The following is an 11986-nucleotide window of genomic DNA, read 5'->3' on the forward strand; positions in this document are numbered from 1 at the left end:
GGATGTTTCTCTCTCTCTCTCTCCCTCTCCCTTCCTCTCTGAAATTAATATCTCTATATATAAAACCCTAATATGCAAATAGACCAAATGGCAGAACAACGCAACAGCCAAACAACCAGTCACTATGATGTACGCTGACCACCAGGGGCACACACAGAACACGGCGTGGATCATGGTGGGCATCGGCTGCAGCAGGATGGTGGAGCAGGTGAGCAGGGGTGCCAGACCAAGGCTTTGACCCCCGGGAGAAGTTGTCATGATACACATGCCCATTCGGGTCCCCCCTGCCCGGCCTTCTCCTCAGAGCCCCTCTCTCCTGGGGGAATCGCCCCTTGCTGTCATGGGGGCGAGCCTCTGGCATCATGGTTCCGCCTGGCACTCGCACCCGCTGCCGGTGCCCAGCACTGGTCCCGATAGCTCAGCGCCATCAGCGTGTGGAGCGGTGGCTGCTGACCCCAATCGTCCCTGAGGGCTTCTCTACCTCCCCCTGCTCCTGAGGGGTGATTGGGGCAGCAGCCACTGCTCGCACCCACTGACAGCACCGGCCCCGCTCCCACCCACTGCGGGCGCTGGCCCTAATAGCTCTGCACAATCAGCAGGTGTGAGTGGGGCTGGCACCATCAGCGTGTGGGAACTCTGGTGGTGGGAGCGGGGCTGCCGGCAGACAGGGGACCAGGGGCTGCAGCGGGAGGGGCCGGGCGGGGGTGCAGAGGATGGGCCAAGACCCGCCCCTGTGCCCACTGCAGCCTCGCCGCCCACAGTTCCTTCCAAAGTGCACGAATTCATGCACTGGGCCCCTAGTGTGTGTGTGTGTGTGTGTATATATATATATATATATATATATATATATATATATATATATATATATATATATATATATATATAAAGAAAAGAAAGGGTTGCTGAAAGCAGGCTAATGTGACAGGGGCCTAGTTCAGAAAACCCATCAGAATGACAATGACCTGAGGCAAAGACCCATCAAGGTAGGTGTCAAGTTCACTGAGATCTTGATAGCAGGGGCTTGTTGCTTTCTCCCTCTCTGGTGCCAGATATTCAGGAACTTGACCCCCTTTTCTGGTTTTATCTTGTTTATTGTCCCTCGCTGCCCTCCACCCAGCCACGCCCCTCTTGGCTGGTCCCCGCTCCTGAAATGGGTGGCCAGGGCAGCGCCATGTCCCCACAGGGATGGCTTCCATCCCCTTCTTCCCTCCCCCAGCCCCCCTGCAGCCGAAACACCTAAACGCTTTCTGCGACGAGCTCTCTGAAAAATTGCGACTTTCTCCCAAATCAGCACTTTTTCATGCTACATTAGCATTTATTGGTTTGATATTTACATTTGGCAAAGGAGCACCCAGTCCCTGCCACTAACAACACCCCTCCCCACTCTGCCACCTGCCCCGTCCTTCCCCCACTTGCAGACCATTGAGAACAAACAGACTCCGAAGGGTGGTCCTCACAGGCCCGAATGTCTGCTGGCAAAGGGGCGCTTCCCCCGGGAGAGAGGGGCTCCGAGCAGAAGGCCAAATGGGCACAACTTCTCCCGGGGGTCAAAGCCTCCCGGAGGGCAGGGACCCATTGCAGTCCTTTGAATTTCTCCACATGCCCCTCCAGAGCAGAGAACCAAGCTGTGCACAGCACAGTCTGGTCTGGAATTAGGGGGCCTCGTGGGAAGAAGGAGAGTTCTCCTTCCTTCTAAGCACCTGCAGATCCGGCCGAGGAGCCGGGCGGGAGGCGGTGCTGGCGGCAGGAGGCCGGGGGTGATGTGGTGAGAAACCCGCAGGCCCGGCCCCAGAAGCCCGCGTGCAGCGCTGCTGCAGCCTCGGTTCCTCTTTGGGAAAATGGGGAATCGGGCAGTGCCTCCCCTCACAGGCTGGGCGTGGGGACCGAGGGAGGCCAGGTGTGTGACAGGTTAGCGGGCCCTGCAGGGCACACCATGGCCTTGAGAGCTGGCAGCTGCTGGGTTCCTTCAGACCCTGGCCCCAGGCTCGGAGGGTGTGGAGCCCTGAGTGTCAATCATAACTCCTCAATGGCCTCCCTGTATTTCAGCTTCGTCCTGTGGCTTTATTTTTTTACTAGAGGCCTGATGCACGAAATTCGTGCAAGAGTAGGCCTTCCTTCCCCTGGCTGCCGGCACTGGCTTCCCTCCGGCACCCAGGACCCGGGCTTCCCTCGCAGCCCTGGCTTCGTCCAGAAGGACGTCCGGTCTAATTAGCATATTATGCTTTTATTATTGTAGATTATATTTTTCTTGATGGCAGAGAGGAAGGGACAGAGAGAGAAACATCAATAATGAGAGAATCATAGGTCGGCTGCCTCCTGCATGCCCCCCACTGGGATGGAGCCTGCAACCCGGGCCTGTGCCCTGACCAGAAATCGAACCCTGACCTCCTGGTTCCTAGGTCGATGCTCAACCACTGACCCACACGGGCCAGGCTGTCCTGTGGTTTCCAAAGGGCGGCTCTCACATCAGCCCCAGAGCCTTGGACGGGCGGTGGCAGCGGCAGCAGCGGCAGCAGCAGGAAGGCAGACCCTCGCCGCCCCACCAGGCCTGCGCAATCAGAACTAGCGTTCTCAGACCCCAAGTCCCATGATGAGGAAGAGAAACCTTCTCGGGGGATGAATGACTTCTGCGCACGCCCAGGAGCGATAAGAAGAGGGTGTGGGACTCCAGTCCTGGCTCCCTTCCCCGCCGGCAGCTGCTCCCTGAAGGCCCGGCACAGGGCGGAGCTGAGCAGGGCCCAGGGCCAGGGTCTCCCCGGCAGCCCTGTCTCCATGAAGGTCAAGGTGCCGTGTGGCGTTTACCCGGAGCAGTGTGTGCGATTGGCCCATGGGCTGGAGCTGGGTTGACAAGGAGGCCGGAGAAAAGAGGCGAGCATTCCTTTGTTAAAACACTCGACTCCTGTGCAAATATCAAATGGCCACACGTCAAAGATTTGATTTACATCGTTCATTAATGAGGGAACCTCGAAGGCGTTCAGGCCAGTTGCGAGGCGGAAGTGAGGAGCGAGGTATTTCTAGGCGATGGAATGGAAGGGTGTTAGGGCGAGGCAGCTGGCTGGGGAGTGATTTGCATCTCGACCAGACAAAACTCTGAAAGTTACCCAACCTCTGTCCCCCAGGGCGGGGGGGTTGTAAAATAGCCCGCGTGATAGGAAAGCAATCAAGGTGCCAGCCAAGCACCCATCCAAAGAGCACCCCCTAATCTTCGTCTCTCCCCAACTTCAGATCCTTTTTTCTGACACTACCCTTGTGAGTCCTTGAGAATCCGGAAATAGCTGTTGCCTGAGAATCACCCTCAGGATGGAATGCGGGTCTTGGAAGGAGAGGAGGAAAGAGATGGACCGTCCATCCGCGCCCAGACGGGCGTGTGTCTGGCCACCTTCCCCCTGTGCCGGGACCACTCAGCTGCTCGCCAGGGCGTGAGCTGTCATCGTGGGAGGAAAGGGCCGCTCACAGGATGGAGACAGGCGGCCTGCGCCTGACGCCCATCCTCCTCCTCCGGAGCCTTGGCCTCTGCGGGAGGGGAATGATGTATCTGCAAACATTCACAGCCTCGTCCAAAACATGTCCCCCTCCCGGCTAGTTCTTGCCAGTATTGTTCATCTGCAGGTTGACTTCAGACCAAAATAAAGCTCACAGCCCCGGCCACCAGCTGGCTGACTTTGCTCTGTAGCTGAGGAATAGCAAGTGCGGGCCACGGGCAGACCATTCTGCGTTATTTCGCTTTCTCGCTGCTGCAGTGTGAAACTCGCATCTGGCACAGTAGGCCCTCCGAGCAGAAGAACAGCCACGGAGTGAAACAACAGAGATGGACGGATTGGAAAAGGCAAGTTCATGGTCCACCGCATTCATCTCTCGCCTCAGGATTTTGATCGTCCCCGTTAGCCTTTCCCATGATGTCATGACCTAAGAGAATTTAACTGGGGCCCTGGCCAATTTGGCTCAGTGGATAGAGTGTTGGCCTGTGGACCGAAGGGTCCCGGGTTCCCGGGTTCGATTCTGGTCAAGGGCATTGGGTGCAGGTTCCTCCCCTCTCTGTCTTTCCCTCTCTCTTCCACTCTCTAAAAATCCACAAAGATAAAATTTAACTGGGTCCCCCTTGACCAATCCTGGAGGAAGCCAGTGGCTAGAACCTAACGCGTCAGCCCCAGAAGGGACCTGAAGCATCTAGTCCAGCCCCGCCCACCGGAGGCAGGGCTCCGCAGTGGTTGAGAGCACAGATTTGGAGTCAGACAGCCCCAGTTTGAACCTGACTCCACCGCGTCCTAGCTGGGTGACCTTAGACAAGGTACTAACCTCTCCCTCGGTTTCCTCACCGGTAAAATGGGGCTAGTAATAATCATGCCTCCCTCACAGCATTGCAGTGGGGACGAAATGAATGAACATAAGTACTAAGCATCAAGAACAGCGCCAAGCAGCAGCTTTTTTTATAGAGCTTACCAGTTCTTTCCCCAGGATTCTCTCTCGCTCTCTTTCTCTCTCTCTCCCCCCCTCCTCCCTCTTTTGTCTCTCAAGGTGTGTATGTTTCTCTCTCCTCAGCTCACTTCTTCTCCCTCCGTGAGTTTCTAATAAACCTTCTGAAGAAGAAGAAGAAGAAGAACAACAACAACAACAACAACAACAACAACAACGACAGAGCGAAGCACACGGTAAGCCCTTGCTAAGGAAATGAGGCTCCGAGAGAAGCAAGCTCCCCGGGCCACTCAGGGAGCTGCCAAACGGAGTGGGACTTGATGAAAAATGAGGAGAGGTTATTGCCGCCTGGAAATTCTGACTAAGAACTGTTTTCTTCGCTTGTGTTACATCATCCCTGCTCACCACTTGGAGAGAGCCCGGAAGTGTAGTCCGGGCGTGCCTCTACCGGACGGTGGCCCCGCTGCACATTCACTTGGGGCTGGGTGGCACTGGGGCCCCTGTGGTACTAACATCTTATAATTCAGCCGTATCCTGTGGGGATCAACAGCCATTTTCCCTTTGCCTCTTCCACTCGGCCCCTCCCTGCACTGCTTCCTCCCTTCCTCCCTGCTGCTCGGGCGATCATGGGCTTCAACTGCCCCACACCTGAGCCCTGCAGTTGCCATATTTAAGTGGATTAGATACTGTCAGTCTTGTAGGCGCCTTGAAAATGACCCTGTAGGCACCTTGAAAGTAGGGACTTGATTTATTCTTTATCATGACCCACTTTCAGAGCCTAATAGCATGCCCTTGGCAGAGTGGCTTATCCATTATGGTTTGTTGACTGGCTCCAAAAGGAGTTGGGATATTGGCTATCAAGGCTCCTCCAAGCTGTCATTGGTGTCCTTTGTTTGAGAGGAAGCCAGTATTATCAAACTTCAAAGTCCATCATAAAAGGTATTTTTTAACAATTACAATTTTAAACTTGAAAATTCAGGCTGGAACACAGGAATACGTTAGATATTTTCTCCCCAACTCCCATCTCACATCCCCTCTCCCTATAATACAGGCCTGAGTCAAATGCTAGGTTTCCACCTATTGGTGAAATGAGGTATTGCAGCCCAGCTCTAAAAGTCATTATAAATGTCTGGAGGAAAGTGAGTAGAGATTGAAATGCTGGGAGATGAGAATGTAGTCAAGTGTGAGTCAGAGAAGTATTTTTTGGAGGAAGAGAGATGCTACTAAGTGTTGTAAGGGCTGCAGAGGAAAAGTAAACAGTTTTTTGGGGACACTAACTTCTGTAATGCCCAATACAGCTACAGTATCTCTCTATATAAAAGCCCAAGCAACCAAACAACCAGTTGACCGGTTGCTATGAAGTGCACTGACCACCAGGGGGCAGACACTGAATGCAGGAGCTTCCCCCTGATGGTCAGTACGCTCCCACAGCCAACCTCCTGTGGCCGGCCAACCTCCCACGGTCCCTCCCCCCAGCTGGCCAGCCCCAATGGCCCTGATCAGCCCCAATTGGGACTGGGTGAAATGGCCCTGATTGGCTCAATCACCAGCCAAGCCAAGGGACCCCACCTGTGCATGAATTCATGCACCGGGCCTCTAGTATATAATAAGGCCCAGCATACCACTGGGATGACCAATATAATCCTGCCTTTATCAAGTCTTTGTTGTTTGTCAAAGTAGTTGGATTCCAATTTAAAACTCTACATTGGAGAGCAAGGAAAAGAAAAGTTTCTTTATATAGTTGGGATGGGTTGCATTTTTAAAAGAAGGATATAACCTTATCCTATATGCTTTCCTTCAGTATGACCTGCCTCCCCCCTCCCTCCCCCATTAAGGAGAAAGGTCTGTTTCTCCACCCCTTGAACTTCAGTAGGTCCTCTGATTGTTTTGACTGACAGAGTGAGGTGGAAGTGATGCTGTGTGTTTTTCACAGGAAGCCTAGCAGCTTCCACCTGGACCCACTAGAATGCTCCCTTTTGGGACATCCCTCTTGGCACCCAGCCACCATGATGTGAGAAGTCTGAACAACAAGGAGAGGACACGCATAAGACAGTGCAGCAGGAGCCCCAGTTAAGTTCCCAGCCGGCAGCCAACATGAACTGCCAGCCTGTGTGTGCTCCATCTTGGATGGCCAGCTCGGCTACGCCTTCAGAGGACTCCAGCCCTAGTCGACACCTGGGTTACACGACAGACCTGGCGTGAAAACCGTGCAGCTGAGCCCTGTCAACTCACAGAACTGTAAAAGGTAATAATCAATTGTATTAAGGCCACTAGGTTCGGGGGCACCATGGGACAATAGGTTACCAGGACAATCGCAATTTTGTGACACATATTTAGGTGTATTCTTGTTATTTTTTCCACCCATCCCCCCTTCCCTTTTGGCAGCCTTGTTCTCTTTATCTATGGGTCTTTCTGTTTTGTTTGTTCATTTGTTCGGCTTTTAGATTCCACATATAAGAGAGATCATACTGTATTTGTCTCTCTGTCTGACTTATATCACTTAGCATAATGCCCTCCAGATCCATCCATGTTGCGAAATTAGGTATATTTTTCAAGTAATGGATTCGGCTTTAGGGCAATAAATCCCAACATCACAGAGCAGTACTATTTCAGCTCACATCTGCTGCCTCTGATCAAAACACTATTTTGCACTTCCTGAGAGCGAGCGAGCACTTCCTGACAGGTGTCCCCTTGCATCTTCATCTGTGTGACTGGAGTTCAGTGTCTCTCACACATTCTGGCACATCACTCGATGCCCTATTTGCAGCCATGAAGGAAGAACTCATGCTCTTGTCTTCCGAAGACTTCATGGGTAGGATTGTGCCATATATAGCAAGAATCCACCCAGACATTTTCTTTTAATCAGCTTTATTGATGTACTAGAGGCCCAGTGCATGAAATTTGTGCACCAGTAGGGTCCCTAGCGGCTGCCGGCCTCCAGCTGCCGGCCAGGGCCTTCCTTCATTCCGCACTGCCCCCTGGTGGTCAGTGCACATCATAGCAAGCGAGTGAACTCCTGGTCAGTAGAACTCCCAAGGGGACACTTTGCATATTAGGCATATATATAGATAGATAGATAGATAGATAGATAGATAGATAGATAGATAGATATAGATATAGATATAGGTATAGGTATAGATATAGATATAGATATATATGTATATGTATATATAAAATGTATAATAAAATGTACCCATTTTAAGTAAACAGATTAATGAGTTTTGACAAATGTAACCCACCTAACCAACCACCCATGTGACCACACTTCATCTGTGATTTGTGTTCCTATATTTTGCTTTTTTATTGGACTATTATTTTCGAATTAATTTATAGAAGCTCTTTGCTTATCATAGATATCAACATTTCATCTGTTAAGTAGGTTGCAAACATTTTGTGCGGAGTGACAAGCAGATGGTCCAATGATGACTCTGGGAACCCTTCTCTTGTTGCCTGCTCAGGTCGGGCACCCCTGCCTTTTCCCTGTGGGAGCGGCTGAGGGCTCCCCTTCCTCCAGCCTGCATGCCCCCACGTCTTGATTGTTTATTCCCTGTATATAAAGCTGCTCCGAGCTTACACAATGAAACGGTAGTGTCCAGAGTGGGGAGGGGCTGGGCCCCTTCCCTGGATCACAGCCCATATGCAGCCAGCATCCAGAGCCCCAGCTCCTCTGCATGGGCTGACGAGAGAGTAGTTTATCTGCCTCTTCTTGCTGAGTATTTAGTTAAAAAATTTCCCAATAAAACCTGATGTTACACCCCTTCCACATGGCATTGTGGTGTTTGTCTTCCCCGTCTTCTCTACATTATTTCCCCCCAGTCTGTCATTTACCACAGACATTGTTTCTGATGTTTGTTTTCATACATGAGGTGTGACTTTCACAGAGTCAAACCGGCCCATCTTTCCCATGATTTGATGGCTTGCTTAGGAAGGCTTTCCTCATCCCAATCATACAAATATTTAGTTTATGTTTTCTTCTAGCATTTTCATAGTTCTTCCTGTGTGGCTCCTCATCCACCTAGAACACACTTTTGGATGTGGGGTACCCACCTCCCAAGGGTCAACAGCAGACTGTCTGTCCTTGGAGCTGCTACCAGAGTATAATGTTACTGTACTGTGTGAATTATCTATGGCTACATAACAAGTTACCCCAGAACTTAGTGGCTTAAAACAAACAAACCTTTATTAGCTCACAGTTTCTGCAGGTCAAGAATTCAGAATCAGCTTAGCTGAGTGGTTCTGGCTCAGTGTTTCTCATGATGTTATAGTCAAACTAGAGGCCCAGTGCACAAATTCGTGCATGGGTGGGGTCCCTCGGCCTGGCCAGTGATTGTTGGGACCAATTGGGGCCATCTCACCCAGTCCAGATCAGCCTATCAGGGCCGGTCGGCCAAGGGGAGGAACTGCAGGGGGTTGGTGGGCCATGAGAGGTTGGCTATGGGAGCACACTGACCACCAGGGGGAACTCCTGCATTGAGCATCTGCACCCTGGTGGTCAGTGCACACCATAGCGACCAGTTGTTTGGTCATTTGGTTGCTTAGTCATATATATATATATATATATATATATATATATATATATATATATATATATACACTAGAGGCTCAGTACATGAAATTTGTGCACTGGTGGGGGGGGTTCCCCCCTCAGCCCAGCCTGCACCCTATTGCAGTCCGGGACCCCTTGATTCTTACCACCTGCCTGCTCACTGTTCCTTAGTGTTGCTGTGGAGGCGGGAGAGGCTCCTGCCACCGCCACTGCGCTCACCAGCCGTGAGTCCAGCTTCAGGCTGAGCAGCGCTCCCCCTGTGGGAGCACACTGACCACCAGGAGGCAGCTCCTGTGTTGAGCATCTGCCCCCTGGTGGTCAGTGTGTATCATAGTGACCGGTCGTTCTGGTTGTTCTGCCATAAGGGTCACTTAGGCTTTTATTATATAGAAGATTGTTGGCTGTGGCCACAGTCATCTGAAGGCTCAACTGGGGCCGAAGGATCCACTTCTAAGATGGCTCACTTGCATAGCTATTGGCAATAGGTCTCTGTCCCTCACTGTCGTTGGAAGGAGGCCTCCGTTCCTCACCATATGGATCTCTCCATACAGTGTCCTCTCACAGCTGGCAGCTGGCATCATCTGGATAGGTTGATCCAAGAGCGAGCAGGGAGAAGACACAATGTCTTTGATAATCTAGCCTCAGAAGGCACATTCTGTCATTCTTACAATGCCCTATTGGTGAAGGAAGGGATATACAAGGGTCTGAAGAACGAAGGTTGGGATCATTGGAGGCCATCTTGGAGGTGGGCTACCACATGCCTTGTCTGGCCAGCATTCTTGGCTCTGTGGTTCCTGGCTCTGTGGTTCCTGGCTCTGTGGATGAGGGTCCTGTGGGCCCAGAATGCACTCAAGAAAGCAAAACGCTATCAGAGTCCGACAACTGCTCTGAATGTCTGAAAAGGAAACCACACATTTTGGCTATGAACTTAGGGGACTGAAGATTCTGATTCAATTTTGCCATTTTAGAAGTCAGGAGAGAGGAAACCTTTGAAAAGGCATCAAACTGAGTGACAATGGGACCAAGACTGGGTCCCAGGGTTTCTAACACAAACTCCATGACCTTCTCTGCTCTACTGAGAGCACTCACCGGTCTTTGCTAGTTATATTGGTCAAAGTCCATGCAAAGAAACAGGAACTACGCTGGGTATTTCAAACAGATGAAACTTAATATACAAAATTGTTTACACATGTCATGGAAAGACTGCGAAGCCAGGCAGGAGAAGTTAAGGCAGAGAGCGAGGAGGAGTAACCCCCTGGCTTCTCTCTTCCTCCTGTCCTCCAGGCTCCTTCTAATACCTTCCATGGACACCAGGGAACACGTGGACAACGCAGAGCAGAGGAAAGGGAAGGGGCATCAGAGGGCACCTGGCCTGGAACTGGTACGCTGGTGCGGGGCATGTGGCAGATTTTATTTTCCAAAAATGGCCGCAACACTATTTCTGGTCGTACATGCTCTTGTTGTTGTTGTCAAATGATCTTTAATTGAAACATTTTCCTTTGTGGTTCTTCACTAGCTGGGCATTCCACTGCACCACTGCTGATGTCATCTATGATGTCATGAGGGTGGCGGCCAGCAACATTGCAGCCCATAGACTGGGCAGTCCCCAGGATCTCTTTTATGGTTCCAGAGAGTTCCCTAGCTAAAGGTGGGTGTTGCATCTGTCGGCCAATGCTGACAATCTCATCAAAAGTGTTATTTCCACTGTGCTTGCTGTTTCTTTTTAAAAAATATATATATTTGTATTGGTTTCAGAGAGGAAGGGAGAGGGAGAGAGAGAAACATCTATGATGAGAGACAATCATGGATCGGCTGCCTCCTGCATGCCCCACACTGGGGATGGAGCCTGCAACCCGGTCCTGTGCCCTCTGATGAATCGAACCATGACTTCCTGGTTCATAAGTTGACGCTCAACCACTGAGGCATGTGGGCCGGGCTGTTTCTTTCTGCTTCTGGTGGCTTTGAGGGCTTTGATGACCTGGGCAGAGGCACTCCCTCCGTCTGGGCCTGTCTGTTCTGAATGGTCCGTTTCACTGTGACCCTCAGACCCTTGCAATCACCGGTTGCTTTGGCAACATCATCACCAACCTTCCCTGAAGACAGACGCAGGGGGCACTGTGACACCCACTTCCCCACCGCTGCACCTCGGGTATACGGTTGTGATCTCATGGGGGTCGAACTTCACTGGCACAGTAGAGGCGAGTGGTGTCAGATGGGACAGGATTCAGAATGACCAAGGAAAGCTGCCTAGGCCCCCTCTGAGCTGAAAGCTGAGAGCTGGTCCTCTGTCTTCTTCTAGAATCACGACGCTCCCCCATCAGGTAGAGTCTGAGCCCCCCTCTTGCCTTCCCCACTCCCCGCCTCCATCCTGGCTGGGAGTTGTAGTTGCCTCCGCAGACAGAGTGAGACAGAAGTGACACTGTGCCTTCTGAGGCTGCCCCTGGGACCTGTCCCTTAGAGCCCAGCCGCCACACTGTGAGCAAGTCCAACCAGCCCCAGGGGAGCGCCCGCGGGGGGTGACTCGTGGGGAGAGAAACCAAGGCCCCGGCTGAGGCCCCGGATACCGCGGAGCAAGGACAAGCCGTCCCGCTGTCTCCCGTCGGAACTAACTGATCGGCAGAATCTAATGAACAACAGAAGCTGCCGAACCAAATAGAAGCAGAGGCCTGGACGCAAGGAACAAACTGACAGCTGTCAGAGGGGCGGGGCGTGGGGGCTGGGTGACCGGTGAAGGGCGTCAGCAGAGAAACGCGTGCGCACACACACACACACACACACACACACACACACACACACAGGCACAGACCGCGGTGTGGTGAGGGCCGGAGGGCAAGGGCAGGGGGCTGGGTGGAGGTGGGCAAAGGGGGGTAACTGGGGCCGGTAAGAGGCTTTGCTTTGGGTGATGGGGGCATGATGCACTTGAACCTGTGTGTGGTTTTGTGAACCAATGTCACTCCCATCGATTCACCCCTGGGCAGAGGGGAGGCCTCTGAGGCTCCTGAGTTGCTCGCTTCCTAGGCTTTGGGG

General features: G+C 52.1%; 1 pseudogene; it reads right to left on the minus strand.

The window, feature by feature from the left end:
* Positions 1–10428: 10428 nt before the first annotated feature.
* On the minus strand, positions 10429–11162 carry LOC132224692 (large ribosomal subunit protein uL11-like; annotated as a pseudogene).
* Positions 11163–11986: the final 824 nt, after the last annotated feature.

Source organism: Myotis daubentonii, chromosome X (assembly GCF_963259705.1).
Source record: "Myotis daubentonii chromosome X, mMyoDau2.1, whole genome shotgun sequence".
In the NCBI taxonomy this organism is placed as follows: Eukaryota; Metazoa; Chordata; class Mammalia; order Chiroptera; family Vespertilionidae; genus Myotis; species Myotis daubentonii.